At 40.4% G+C, this 15,143-nt stretch overlaps 1 protein-coding gene across 10 annotated transcripts in view; it reads left to right on the top strand.

Annotated features, from left to right (window-relative positions):
- The window catches only part of CCDC88C (coiled-coil domain containing 88C), a 100,008-nt gene that overhangs the window by 15,801 nt on the left and 69,064 nt on the right, over positions 1-15,143 (top strand). Inside the window, exon 1 of one of the 10 annotated variants that reach the window (XM_049828452.1) lies at positions 12,636-12,688. The exons of the other annotated variants lie outside the window; for them this stretch is intronic. The gene's annotated coding sequence lies outside the window, so the exon portion shown is untranslated. Of the gene's footprint in view, positions 1-12,635; positions 12,689-15,143 lie in introns of those variants that run through there. 10 annotated transcript variants of the gene reach the window in all.

Raw genomic sequence — 15,143 nt, 5'->3', positions numbered from 1 at the left:
TGCTACAGGCACAGACTGCCTATATGTATTTATGTGGTACTTAGCTTAATGAGGTGTGGTGGTTTAACCTCAGCTGGCAACTAAGTACCAGATAGCTGCTCACTCACTCCTGCCCTAGTGGGATGGGGGAGAGAATTGGAAGAGTAAAAGTGAGAAAACTCATGGGCTGAGATAAAGACACTTTAAGTAAAGTAAAAGCCATGCATGCAAGCAAAGCAAAACAAGGAATTCATTCACTACAGCCATCTCCAGGAAAGCATGGCTCCATCATGCGTAACGGTTACTTGGGAAGACAAATGCCATCACTCTGAATGTCCTCCCCCTTCCTCCTCCTTCCCCCAGCTTTATATGCAGAGCATGATGTCCTATGGTCTGGAATACCGCTGTGGTCAGTTGGGGTCAGCTGTCGCAGCTGTGTCCCCTCCCAACTTCTTGTGCAGCCCCAGCCTACTCGCTGGTGGGATGGTGCAAGAAGCAGAAAATGCCTTGACTCTGTGTAAGCACTGCTCAGCAATAACTAAAATATCCCTATATTATCAACATGATTTCCAGCACAAATCCAAAATACAGCCCCATACTAGCTACTATGAAGAAAATTAACTTAACTCTACCCCAGCCAAAACCAGCACATGAGGCCGCCTTATTTCTGCAGTGACAAAAATTTTTTGAATTAGGTTTTCTGTCCTGCAGTCGTATGATCATAAGACATGAAGGTTGCATGCAAGACTGGTATTGTGACCATGTTCAGTTATTGCAGTGGTGGCTACAGGGCGAGAGAATGACTGACCTTGGCACAGACATTCTGGGAAATGCTGAACTGGTGATGTTAGTCCCCAATTTCATCCTTCACTTGAAAATAGTGGTACCACTGCTGCAAGTAGAATGAACATAAGAACAACCACAAAGATCATGGTCTTTTTTTTTTACAGGTCCTGTTATCAAGGATTTCAGTGAGAAAGAGACAGGTGACTCACCACTACAAGCCAGACTGTCTGATGCCTTTTTAGTGAGAATTGTCTTACTCATTTCCAGAAGAACTAGGCAAAACAAACATTTCTGCCCCAGAGTTGATATAAGTTTCTGCAGAGGTCAGTTTGAAAAGTGTTCCCAGGTTGAGTAAGAGCTACTGTTTGAGGTGGCTAGTAGCATGCTGTTGGCCTCCTGATTGAGATTACTGGCTGTGATTCTAGAATGCGTTTCAGATGATATATTTGAATTATGTCTGGAAGTTTAATGGAGAACTGAGCTTAAAGAGACATATTTTTTTCCCCTGAGGCTCCACATGCATTTTAATACAGAATGAAATAGTGACCTGAAACAGATGGAAGAGAATAGGTTAGCTTTTAAACTACTTTATTGCCTGTAATTTCCTGGAGCTAGAATATGGGAAGGGCAGAATAGGCTGGCATGTGTCTGTGTAGTCCTGTCTTTGTTTTGCTTAATAAGCTAGAGGGGTGTGAATTCATTGTGCAGACAAATGAAGAAACTGAGCCAAGAAAAGAGAGGAGCAGTGTCCTAAATATGGAGGCAAACAGAGGTGATCTGTAAAAGTTTTACAGTATGGAATAGCTGTTTGGTTCCCATGCAGCAGTATTTACTTAACCTCTGACATGTTAGCTAAAAACAATTCTTGAGATGTCTGAATTACAGAACACATCCACTGTGTCCTTTCTATGGCTTAAAAAAGGGTAATGTGAGAGCATGTGTGGCTTTTCTTAATGAAAGCCAAGGCCTAATGTTAATCTCCTAGACTATTGCTGTGATTACCAATGCTAAAGCCGCAGGGTATTTCAGTTCTCTACTACATATATATTTTTGGATGTTAGGTTTAAGATGTAAGTCACTGTTCAGACAGTCTCACCCGACAGCTGTGTTCAGTCCTGCTGCCTAGATTTCAGGCAAGTGTCCCATTTTTTTCTGCTGAAATTTTGCAAAGGAAAGAACTAGATTTTGTAGAGCCTACCAATTTTGGGTAAGTTAGAAAATAGCCTGCATGCCACTTGTAGCTGAAAATAGCTTTGAGATTTATTTTTGCTAAAAGATAATAATAAACGTAAGTTAAAGATTGCTTTATTGCTTGTGTTTCTGTAATGAATTCCATGTCATTTAGTCCTTTTTAAAAGTCTTCAAAGAGACAAGAAGATGAATTCCACAAATGTATAAAGTATGATTGCAAAACAAACCCCCAAAGCAAATAACTTCTGGTTTTTAATGGCAGGTAGCAAATGAAAGTGGTATATGTTCTTATTTTATTCGTGTGTTCTGTCTGTGAAAGTGTTGTTTAATCCAGTGTGGCTTTTACTGAAGATATTGTCACATGCTATATTGTGGCACACTGGATTCAGCCCACAGTCTTGCTCTTACACAACTCTGACTCTGAATTAGGGTTTGGGTTCCTGTCAGTTCCAGTGACATCTGTGACCCTGTGGTGCAGAGTGAGCAAAGGTATCTCTTTGTGCCTCTAACTCAGCTGGCCTAGGCTTTCTGCTCCAACAGCATCATAATTAGCTTTTGTTACAAAGGTCTGCGATGAGCTCTCACCTTTTTGTGTACTGCTTTTTGTAGACCTGTAAGCAATTCTTCCACAGTGTGTTTCCATCTGAGATGGATATTTGATATGTCTTTTAAAGCAGTGCTTCTCTGTCACTTTGAAGGAGTGATCAGGAGTTTCAGAAATGTGTGGGAGATCTTGGACAGAGCATCTTATCCAAATGCAGAGCTGTATTTACTTCTGAAAACAAAATGCGCTTTGCATTGTAAAGGTCTGCTTGAGCTTATGTTGACCTCCAGTACTTTTGGCAAAGGTGAATGCTCTTGGGCCAAGAAATGGGCGTGGAGGTTGTGGAGTCACCTACCCTGGTTAAGAATTATGGGATTTACCCTTCTGAGCATGTCTCTGGACTGGAGGAAGCAACAGGCCTGGGGACCGGAGGAGGTTTTAGTGTGCTAGTTTCTTTGCTGAAGACAAACCATAGGAAAAGGGTGTATTTCTTACTTTACATGGTGTATAGACCTTACACCAGCACAAATGAGGGAAGGCACCTGCTCATGAAAGCACAGAAATTGAAAAGCTGTCACTCGCTGATGCATGCATCCATCTCCCATTTGCAAATATGTTGGTTTTTAAAAGGAAGGATTTAAAAACCCCCAAACTCTAAAGAGCAAATAAAGCAGCAAATTAATGTGTGTGTACACTGTACTTGAAGCAGAATGACTTTTTCATAGCTGTTTAGATGGGCTGTTTGAATGTAAGCTGTGTGTAAGCTGGTGCCTCTTCTGTTTCCCATTATGATTAAGAGATGGAGCTAAAGGGGAGTTAAGTGTTTAAATTCTGCTGGGTCCTCATATGGCCAGTAAAAGTGCCTAAATAAAAATCTGCTCAGCAGACTGAAATGGCCCCAGTGGAGCTGTCACTGTCTGTTCTCTTTCATAATTAACATTATTAAAAGTCTCTAGATGTTTATTTAATTTGTTTTTTAGACTAAGATTGACATCGTTAGTGCCTGTTAGGTGATCAAGATAAGTGATAGACATCTGCTCCTTTGGGGGGTGAAAGAGAGACTTGTGGTCTTTTGCACAAAGGAAAAGTATTGTATGAATTCCATTTAGGTATATTCTTGTTCTGTGAAAATTACTATATAGTGGGTTAGTAATATTTTTAAACTACAATAGTAGTCGTGTTCCTCTAGAAAAAGTTACCTTCATTTACCTGATGTTAAAGAACTGATTTCAAAAACATCTAACTTGTTTGCTCTAAGGTTGAAAGAAGTAAGAAGAAAGATAAACTCCTTGTGGCACTTCAGAGAGTTGTTTTTTTGGTGGTTTGTTTGTTGTTTGTTTTTTTTTAAGATAGTGATCCCATCTGTAATGTATCCACTGGAAAGGTATTATTTGTAAGGGAGTGCAGCATCTAATTTGTATCACAGAACTGTTTGGCGTGCAGCGTGTGTCCTAGAAGAAAAGGGGAGGGTTAATGCCTGGTTTATTTTGGAGCAGCTGTGTTACAGTAAAGCTAAGTGGCTGGACTCCCATGGGAGGCATAAGCATTGACTGCTAGAAACTGGAAGGAGGCTAATGTCTTTTTAAGTTTTGATATTAAATGCAGAATTACTATGTATGTTAAAAGGTTCATTTGTTAGGATGCAGGTTCCAAAGGAAAAGAATAGTCCTGAGAAGTAGTTACCTTAAAAGGAAAGCATGCTTCACTTTTAAAAAAAACCAAAACACCCCCCCCCCCCAAAAAAAAACCCCAAACAAACAAAACAAACCCCCCCCCCCCCCAAACCCAACCTGAAACACAAACCCCCAAAACCCTTCTAATTTGACTAGTTACCTCTTTGAGTTACTTGGTGTCTCTCAAGACTGTTTAGTTACTTCAAAGAAGAACTACAGTTTAACTACAAGGAGTTGCCTTTTAATGTTATGTCTTAAGGTCACTTCTTCAATCTTGATCTTTCAAAAAGAGGAAAAAAAATATCCCGATGACTAAACAAAAAAACCCCACCCTGTTCTGTGTTTTCCTGAATATGAAAAAGCTGTGTGCCAGTATTGTAAATCTTTGTTTTCAAGGTTTATGTTTGCTTATCCGAACAGCATGTGGATGTATCTACGATTTTACATGCAGAAGGAATGAGCCTGTAGTAGAGGACCACAAAAGCTGCCATTATTAGAAGCCTTGCTTACACTTCAGTGCTCTGGCGCTTAATCTTGCTCCCAGCTTCCAGTCATGCAGAAGGAACTAAACCAGAGTGCTCTGTTTTAATTCTCAGACTTGGTTGAGCTGTCCCACATTTCTTCCAGTATGCATTTCCTTTGTAGCCTGAGCCAAAATCTTGATTGGAAAGGTGGTTTTGATCTCCCTTTTTCACTTAGCCCTTTCTCTTTATAATTTGCTGGGTCCAAATTCTGTGCAATTGAGGGATTCAAATTTCAAATCATTTGTTATTGCTTGAAGACTCGTCTCCATAAGACGCAGCTGCAGTTTGGCCTCTTGTTTCTTAAAGCATCTTAGTTAACTTGCAATTACACTTTCTTTGTATGGCATAGGACCTGATTTTAAGTGGCATTTACTTTCTCGAACTGACTTGATATAATTTGAGGTGCATCTTGCCTGGTGGGATCTTTAAGCAGTTTTGCTTTGATACCCTTGGATAGTGTGAAACCAGAGCTGTCTGCCAGACCATGGTTTGTTTTGGCTTTTCTCCTTGACAGCATATTGCAGCCTTTACTAATGTCAAGGTATTTATCACACTTTATCAGTACTTAGAGATTTTGCAGTGTTTATGGCACCCCCTTGAATATCTGCAGAAGGACCCATCCTGACTTGCTTTCCCATCTTGAGCTTAGCAGGATACCTAGTTTTGGAGGCTTTGAGCACTCTGCCAAACCTGCTGGTAAGAGAGATGCACTCAGATGAGAGAGCTGAGTTGGTGTGACAGAGTAAAAAGCAGTTGTTTTTATAACAATTTGAACTGAGCTGCTCTGCTCTTCCAGCATGCAGACTTTGCAGTCAGGCCCGTACTCTGTCACCTGTTTATAAAGGACAGATCATTTAAAGTTTCTGTTCAGTTTGCTTATAAACAAGTAGAAATACACTTAAAACCAATGACTTAAGATTATCCCTTTAGAGTCTCAAGAGGTTAAGTATCAAATACATTTTAAAAAAAACCCAAACCATCTAAACAACAAAACCCAAATCACCTTAATCTTACTGATACCCATATAAGTCTCTCCCATCAGGTTGCATTAATCTTAATTCCTCAAAGTCTCTTTTTAAGTCAAGAAAGTTAATAGTGAAGAGTGATTTATTTTTAGTTGGCTAAACACTGCGGAATGGTGCTTAAAACACAAACAAGTTCCTGATTTGTTGTTCTTTCCGTAACAGGTAGCATACGATTCCCAACTTAAAACTTTAGTATACACTGGAGTCTTGGCTGCTTCCAGCAAAAGTTTGCATCAAAGGCTACTTTATTTGAACTGTAGGTTTCATTGTGTTTGGTTTTTTTGGGTTTGGTTGGTTGGGTTTTGGTTTTTTGGCTTTTTTTTAAGTAAGAGTAAATGCACTGTGTGGGTATATGCCGTGACCTTACAATTGCTTCCCTGTCTATCTTCTCTGTCTGCTGGTGCCAATGATGGGGAGTGATTGACTACCACAGTATTTGTCTGCTGGTGTATGTGCAACCATTGTTTTTGCATTGCTGGGATGATAAGGTGTGGTTCCCACCTAGTATGGTACCAACAGATTGTGAAGGGGACAAGTGTAGAAGTCTGGAGTCACCTGGAACTCCTTCATCACCATGGAGATTGGTTATCAAGTTAGCCTGAGAGTATAATGAAATGCGTTTGAGTGTAAATGAGGAGAGCTGGAACTGCAAAAAAATAATACTGCTAAGTATTTCATACTGGTCAGTTCAGATGCAAGATGTTTGAGGTAATGCAACAGTTTAGTATTTCAAACATCAGTTTGATTCTGCAGTAACAAAAATTAGACATGAATAAATAGTATGCCTTTTTAAACTCTTTTTTTCATGCACTGTGATAACTTTAACTGTTGACATCTTCCACTTTCAACTAGGACTATGATTTACTTTTTTTAAATCTTTCTTCCCCCTTCCTACCTTCCCAGCTACCAGGTGAAATGTTTAGCTTGGCCTGAAATGTTTTGTTTGGGGCAATTGTAGGAGAAGCAGAAGAAAAGAGCTAGTTTTACAAAATGAGAAAAAGTTATATCAAAGCACATCTGTGTGTCTTATATGAAACAGGTTAAGAATATGAAATAAATTAAATGGAACAGTTGTCAGAGGAAAAGACTGTGAATGCCCTGACCCCAGAATACCTGCGCTCTAGATGTTGATAGATTTACTTGGGAGAAGGGGAAAATCTGAGATGGGATCTCATTTGCTCGGTTCATGGCAGTTATTGCAGCAACAACTTTGAATTTTCTGCTTTATTGCCAGGTAGATTTGTTGATACTGATGGTGACTTTGAACTACTTAAAGCATTAATTCATATGAACTGAAATGTACAGCTTCCCAAATTTCCAAAAATTGAAGCACAAGCCTTCTGTCAGATGGATGCCGGGTTCTAAGAACTGGTTCTCTCCATCCGTCGGATATGTTGTGACTGTGGTGGCCATAAAGCGTTTCCCAGTCAGTTCATGCTGTGTAGGGCATATGACATAAGGCAACAGAGAATTCACCTTTAGAAGCAGTGACTCCCTCATGAGGTACAGTAAACACAGTTTGAACGTGTTCCCTTGTGAACGTTTACACCCATGCTGCTTTAAGAGACCAGAGCTTGGTGGAGGGGTGTTTGTTATCTATTCTGGCATCTTGTTGTTTTGCAATACAAAAGGAGGCTCCCATTGAGGAGACTTTCTTCTTGAACTTACTGGCTTGAATTTCTATGTGTAGTAGGGCCATCCACAGTGACAGAAGCTATTTTTTTTTCTCCAGGTGTGGTGCTGGGAACTGCAGTCATGCTCAGCTGCTTCAACAAGGCAGCTCCTCCCCACATAAACTCTGAGGCTTATTACGCAGGAGTATTTTAATATGTACAGTCGGTGTCCAGCTGGCTAGCAAAGGCGTGTCATTTAATTACTCTGTATATGCAAAGAAGCGTTCAAAAGCCATGGTGAAATTACAGTGCAGTGCTTTTTTGCTGGGTGCTCTGAAAAGTCTACTAGAAGGGTATTCTCAGCTCTTCCTCTTAAATTAGGAAAGGATGTGAAAGATTTTTGTACTTTGTGATACAAATCTCAAGGCCTCAGGGAAGTTGTGTGTTCATAAAAAGGCAGAATTTGGCTCTTAACATTAACTGAGATCTGCTCACTGCACTTACTGTTGTGAGGACAGGGAGAGAGGGAGGTTTTTGTGTCAGTTTAAGCACTCCCAGTTTGTTTAATCATCAACTGCTCCATGTGATACAGACCCTTTTGAGTTCCACATCTTTGGCACACACTGCTGCTGTATCAAAGAAAAATTATGAATGGAGTGAACTGGTTTCCTGGCATTTGTGAAACCATCGAAGTTTGTGTTTAACAGAACAACCATGCTGACTAATATAATACAATATTAAATATGCAGCAGCCTAAAATAATTTCTGTTTGCAGGGACAAGCACTTTTTTGTTAATATTTTTAGCATATCATCTAAACAATTGTAAACAGAAAAATAACATTTTAAAAAAATTATTGTCCTTCTAAGCAACCAGCTAGGAGAGGGTAGAGTATAACTACTACCTCTCACCTTTTTTTTAATGACAAGTCATTAATTTTCCTTTGATATTCAGAGCAAGTCTGTTCTAGTTCCCAAGGCACATGCTGTATGCCCTCGAGGGGGAAAGCAGTTAAGAATTACAAGGAGTATTATGCTTCGTAGAAGTAGGCAACTTGCTGAAGGAATAACCTGCTATGTGTTCCTAAGTCCCTCTGTATGAATCAGGGCTTTAAAGTGGTGACTGATATATGAGGTATATGTCATCTTTGAGATTAACAAGATAGCTACACTTGAGAGAGGAGGAATACATTTATTTTCATGTTCTGTAACACTGACCTTCATGCAAGAAGATTCAGACTTAAGTAACCATTTAAACTGTTGCTGCAGTCCTTGAGCTAATATGGGTCTTCTGCTGAGACAGCGCAGGGTACAGGTTTAGCGGAACATACTTTATTATGCTGTAGCTCTAATAGCGCAAAGTCTCATTCCTGACTGTACTAACTGCCTGAGATTTCCTTCTGAGACTTCTTCCGTTGCAGAAACAGTCTATTTAAAGCAGTCTTGTCTTCTAAATATCTTAGATAACTAGTCTCTATGATAATTTCTCTAGCTTTCTCTCAGTTGGGTAAGTAACCCTGGTGAAATGGTTCTTATGATGTTTTTAATACCTTGTGGTATAGGAGCACCTCCTACTATGGAGTAGTGTCTTATTCTTGGCCACTGGATTTCATGCATACTGGTTTGGGAAGAGTTTGTGGACACAGTAATTTGAAGAACTGCTGTGGATCTATGTTTCATGCCTGTCTGGACCCAGAGATTCGAACACTGTCTTCTGCATTGGAAGACACTGGACTGCCCACTTCCTCAGTTCATTGTATAGATGTGACGAACAGCACATTTGATGAGGCAGATGTATTGAAAACACACATCAAAGTAGGTGTTTTGACATCTAATTACAAATTTACCTAGTGAAAACAGTTAGTGTTAATTAAAGAATCTGTAAGTATTAAGATTTCAGAATTTAAAATTCATGTTGTTTGGCTGCTAAATCTTTTTTTAAAAAAATAAAAAAAAAAAAATTCCATGAGATGTCCAAAGAGAAAGTAAAGAGGTTACGTATCTAGCTCTATATAACTGAGATGTTTTTAAGCCATGTTGAGTAGTGTGTTACAAAGCAGTGGAAACCACTTTGCATTGTGCGCATTCGTAAAGAGGCGCTCATTAAAAATGCATTTTTAGTCACCACCTGTTATTTGGTTAATATGATGTGTACTTTACTGCAGTGTTTTATTATTTTTGTCATCCTTCTTTTCTAAAGTGTATTATTCATCACCTTGAACCATATGGGCAGAAATATATTCTGAGCATCTGATTTCTGTACTGGCCATTCCCTGAGGAAAGACTCTAATGTCCATGTTTATGATGAACCAGTGAAACCTTTTGTGTCATCTTTTCATGAAGATTTCTTACCTTCTGCATACCAAAGATGCAATTAGGAGATTCACAGCTGTGATGCTACAACAAGACAACAAGGGGACTGCATTTGATTAGGCAGCAAAGGCCTCTTTGCTCAAATTCATAAATAACTATTTTGGGAACAGGGGAGAGCTTTCTGCAGGTCCAGTGTCTTCCACAAACCCTGCTTTTCTCCCGTGGCTTGCAGCTGATGTTGTACACATGCTGAGGTGTATGCGGAGCAAGGTGTATGCTGACCTGGCTGCTGCCTGGTATGGTTAGCCCTTCCTCTTTGTTGCTGGGAGAGATATCCAAGGGTTTCCCCTGTCAGAATTTCACAGAAACTTGTAAAAGTTTGATTCCTCTGCCCCCCTGTCATAAAAATCAGGTTGAAAAATGCCTGTTGAGTTGCTTTCATTCCCTTTCCTTGACTGCTCCAAATCTCCAATGTACAAGTGTAACAGGGAATAAAGAGCCTGATTAAATGTGCTGCAGCGCTGCATTTGAGCACTCTGGCTTTTTTGACTGTGCGTATCTCCTCTGCTTTGGAGATACGATGTTTGCATTATGCTGTCTCCTGTTTCTCTTTCATGATAGTATCATGTCCAGTAACGCTTGCATGAGTTGCACACACTGAGCTGAGTATGTGTATAGTGTACTACAATATATTTTCTCTTTAATAGAGGGCAAGGGAATGAATAGATGGCAAAGTGTCCTTTTCTTTCGGTGTGGCGCAAAATCTTTTATTTGACAGGACCAGTGGGCAGGTCCGATTCTCATTCTTTTGCCATGTGCGCATAGCAAAAACCTGCCATACGACCTGGTGTAATCAGCAGTCAGCTCACAGGAGGCCCTAAGTTTGAAACAGCAGGAGTTTTGCAGCTTGGAGCTGAATGGTGTTGGCAGAGCTGTTTGAAGAAGTTTGCGTAGTTCCTGCCTGTATTGTGCTGAGCTGATTTCAAAGGGGCTGTTGCCTCTACCTCGTGAGAATGACTTTCAGTCAAAATTCACAAGGAATCATGTATCTACTAATCTGAAACTCAGCAAATGCTCTTTTTATATTCAGTTTTGGTTATGCCTGTTTCTGTATTGCTGCTTAGAAAGCAACATCTGTGACTGCAGGTTAGCTTGGGGGAAAATTCTGTTTTTTTACTAGTGTGTTAATGTTCAGTAGTAAACTTTGGAGACCTAGCAGATCTTCTCCATATCTACACTGTCAATGGAAATTGCTTAGCTTGGAGATTCAAACTTAAATGCCTAATTTTAGCACCCTATAATTTATTGTATGTCTTAAATGTTGTGGAGATATGAACATTAGCTTTGCAGAGATTTAGAGGAATGGTGGATTCAGGTAGTGCTACTGAGGTGCTAGAGCATCTAGACTTGCATTCGGGTACTGTGTTGTAACTGCTGGATTTTCTCCGATTATTTCCTCCAGATAGTAACTATCTGTTTCTCCCTTTAAAATTAGTGGGAGCTGCATGTTTTCTGAGCACTGAGAAGTAAGACCATTAGTTCAGATGCCCAGATTCAACATGTGAACTGTTACTATAGGTTTGAAGAGCACAAATTGTTTTACCGCAGCATTTCTTTTGGTGAGTGGCTACACTAATTCCCATGGAGCTCCGGTTTCTGATCAGCCATTCATCACTCAACCAATTCATGATGCAAAAAACAGGTTTGTCGAAGTAACTCAATGCCTCCACCAAAGTATGTTTAAACAATGATACAAAGCCATTTTAATCAGTTATGTGAAAAGCTGCGTGTAAACCACAACAAGAGAGTACTTACTCCAGCACTTAACGTGGTCAACATTTCAGAGTTTACAGTGGACCGAGCATTGCTCCTTTCCCTGTTGTACAGCTGGATGTCCTTGCCAAGGTTTTGTGCTTCTCTGAGGTGAAGGGTGTAAACACTCTTTCTGCTGATAAAATGTTGCTTGTGCTACCTTTCTTTGATTGTAGTGCCCCTTAATACTTCGTCTGTGGCTGCTTCTAGGAGTCAGACTTTTTCCAGACCACCAAGGAGGTTTGGAATGCTTTGAATGCTGCTAGGCTTAGATCTGCTGCTCAGTAGTTGCAACAACAATATAAACTTTTGTGTAACCTCTATCTTTTAAAATTCTAATAATCTTTATTTTTACAGAGCAATGCAGTCCAAACGTGGTAGACCAGAGAAAGGGTTGCAGCTCTCTGCAGCCTGAGGTTTGAATTGCTCTTGCCTGGAGCAATCTTTCCGGGGATCTACCCTCCCCTCCTCTGCTTTCAGCTAGCTGAGAGGCCAGCCCATCACGGTTGCTCCGCTGTTGTGCTCCCTATCAACCAGATCACAAAACAAGTCACTCGATATGTCTTATTAAGTTTCCCTCGATTATGTTGCTTGAGTAGTAAACTGAGCTCTGCTGATGTAAGTGAGGGATAGGAGCCACATGTGAGGCGGCTTGGAAGTTGCCTAGAAACATACATGCCTGACACCTTCATGTGCCATTAAAGGACACTGGCGATTAAGAAATATAATTGAAAAATGCCACTAGTAATACAAAAGGTTTTTGGCAGTGTGCTTAGTTCTGCTTTTTCTGCCTGTAGCCAAAGCAGCTCCTTGTGTTTGGGGGCTCTTGCTGGTTTTGAAATTTTTGTGACCATTTTTAAGGTTTTCCTCAGTAGATGCAAGGTCTCGAAAGTAGCTATTTCTTTCAGTTGTAGGTAAGGCTTTTGTATGAACATGATAGATGAGATTTGCTTTCAGGAAAACACTAAATATCACAGCTTAAGAGGAAATTGTATTTTGTTGACAGAAAATCCAGTGGTTAGAAGCCTTAAAACTGGCATAGCAGGAGTATTAGAAGTTAATCTTTCCTGAATGTTGTTAATAACATAGTGACACAGCTTACCTCTGTCTCTGTGACAGATGGCATAAAGAAAGGATCTTCTGGGATGCAACTGCACCCTTCACATTTTTTCTTATGATATCATGGGTGTTCCCAGGGTGTTGTATGCATTAAGTGTGTCATGACTATTGGTGAGTACTGATAAAGAAAAGTGTAAAATGGGGAGATAAAGTCTTTAAAAACGCACATCAATTATTTAACTGGGTTTTCTACATCAGAAGCTCACCATTGCTGCTTAAGTCTGCCTAAGCTGTCTGCTAGGGCTGTTGGGAAGGAGAACTCTTAAATTGAGGTCTGTGGTATGAGATGGGTGGGGGAGCAATGGTAAAGCTCTGCTGAGTTAATTAATGTTAACAGTTATGAGTTATCTGCAAGATTCACAGCAGATGACACAGATTGTATTGGGGGTTAATCAGTCATTTCAGATACTTAAAGGAGCACTGTTATGAGCTGGCAAGACTGAAAATTCTTCTTGAGAGTGTTTGCAGGTGCAAGTATGCATATGTGTGTGAATGCATAGCTTGGATTACCATTGATAAGTAAATTGTGCCTAGCAGCTACCACACAGGGACATTGGCTATTTCCTGTTCTGTGTATAGGTGAAATTGTGACAGCTGTTGGAAGTGACTTTCTCCTTTCTTTTATCTTTTTTTTCCTGCCATAACTCTTTCTTCTTGAATATGAAATATATCCCCTGCTGTGCAGTTGCAACAGTTAAGGAGATCTTTGTTATCCTGTGATATTAACTACTACTTGAATTGTGGACTCATTGTGGCTTGGTGGATTATCACCATTAATTTTTAATGGTTTTCTCTCTTTTGCATGTGTGAAATAGAATGTGGAAGGTGACTGGGTTTAAGTGTGTAGAGGATGAATCAGTCATAAGGGAGGATTTAATGACTGCAGATTTAAAATCTTAATGTACCACAGCACCTTGTGTTGCACTTTTCCATACTTGTTCAAAATGTTTGAGTTTTCACTTTCTCTTGTGTTTTTTTTTTCTTTGAAGGAAGTGTTGGAGCAACTCATTTTTTGCGTAATACCTCAGACCCAAAGTAACTTGAGTAACTGAAACTTGAGTAACTGAATTTTCCTCACCCTGAACAACTAACCTTAAATTTTATCAAGTGCACAGTGTCACACTTTATCACTTTTGCAGACTTTTCAGTGTTGTGTGTTTAAGAAGACAGCTTGTTGCTGTATAGTGTGGGGTAAAACTCCTAATGTTCTCTCTGCTGAGCCGTGGGAGTCTAAATGCTTGAACATGGGCCAGTCTTATGTATAGCAAATCTAATGGTGTCTCCAGAAGGATTTTGCCTGTCCCAGGTTTGAGCAGGTATAGTAATTCCAGAATAATAGTGGGGAAAAGTAGCGGAAACATATCTATACACATAACTATAAGAGTGTCTGTGTGTGTGTATATATACGTATATAGATACATATGTATATCCATTTCTTCTAGAGCATGGTATTTCTGTTACTATGTGATGTCCAAAAGGCAGGGGCAACAAGTGAACTTGGCTGAGGTGGGGATGGCACAGGATGTGACCCGAGCCCCGGTGTCCTGGGGCTGAGGGTGTACTGGGGCTGCCCCAGGTACCCTCTTGGACCCGCTTGCCTTGGGTGGCTGATGAGGGCTAAGTAAGCATCGTGAAGCACCATCCCTTTTTGTTGTCTTAGCTGCGGGCTGGCAGTTTACAAAGGGATCCGATGCCAGTGAAAGGTCTCCTTGGGGTGGGACCGAGGAGGAGGCTTTTCTGTCACCTCCTCCGTTGGGAAGCAAGTTGGGAAAACCAGGGAGGCTGTTCCTGGCAGCCTGACCTGGTAATTGCCTGTGGGTTATGCCTGACTCGGTTTTGCTGAGGTTCAAATTATTGGCAGTAGACTCTGTGAATAGCTAAGTGTCAACTGTAAATGACTGTGTCTCCTCCCTGTAGGTAACTGTTCTCTCCTCAAAGGGGACCACACAAACTCTGCAAATATAAAGGTGATTTGCTACTGAAAACAAATGAGCATAGAAAATCCAGAAAGGGAACTATGAGAGGCCCAGAGGCCATCTTGAGGGAACAGCCCCCATTTGTTCTCCCTGCCCTCTCCCATTTTAACTGCTGCTAGTTTCTGTGGTGTCTCTTTTTTTTTTAAATTTTTTTTTCCCCAACATGTTATAACTGCAGCACAGTGCTAATGGTAAGGCTGGTGATTGACACAGTAAATGCTGTGAGTGTTTTCTTCCACAAGGGTTCTTGGGTTACTTTGGGAAAGCCACATGAAATTTACTGCAGCTTCACCTGTACAGTGCAAGAAGCATTTGATGGCCTTCGAATTCCCTTGCATGTTACCTGCCTGGGGTAATCTGCTAGCTATCAAGAGAAACACCACTCTACTTTTGGTGTGGAAGAACCATCTGGTCTGACTTGAAGCTTCTCCCTTTACCCACCTTAAGAAAAAATTTGCAGACTGTTGCTACAGTGGCAGATCATCTGGCTAGGGACTGTCTGGGTGTTTGTTGAACTTGTCGATATCGGGTAAATTAGATGATACTGATAATGCAGTGATATGCTGAGGTAATGATGTTGGATATAAATT

Source organism: Accipiter gentilis, chromosome 25 (genome assembly GCF_929443795.1).
Source record: "Accipiter gentilis chromosome 25, bAccGen1.1, whole genome shotgun sequence".
NCBI lineage: Eukaryota > Metazoa > Chordata > Aves > Accipitriformes > Accipitridae > Astur > Astur gentilis.
Note: the sequence above shows the minus strand (reverse complement) of the source record. Positions and strands in the feature narration are given on the sequence as shown.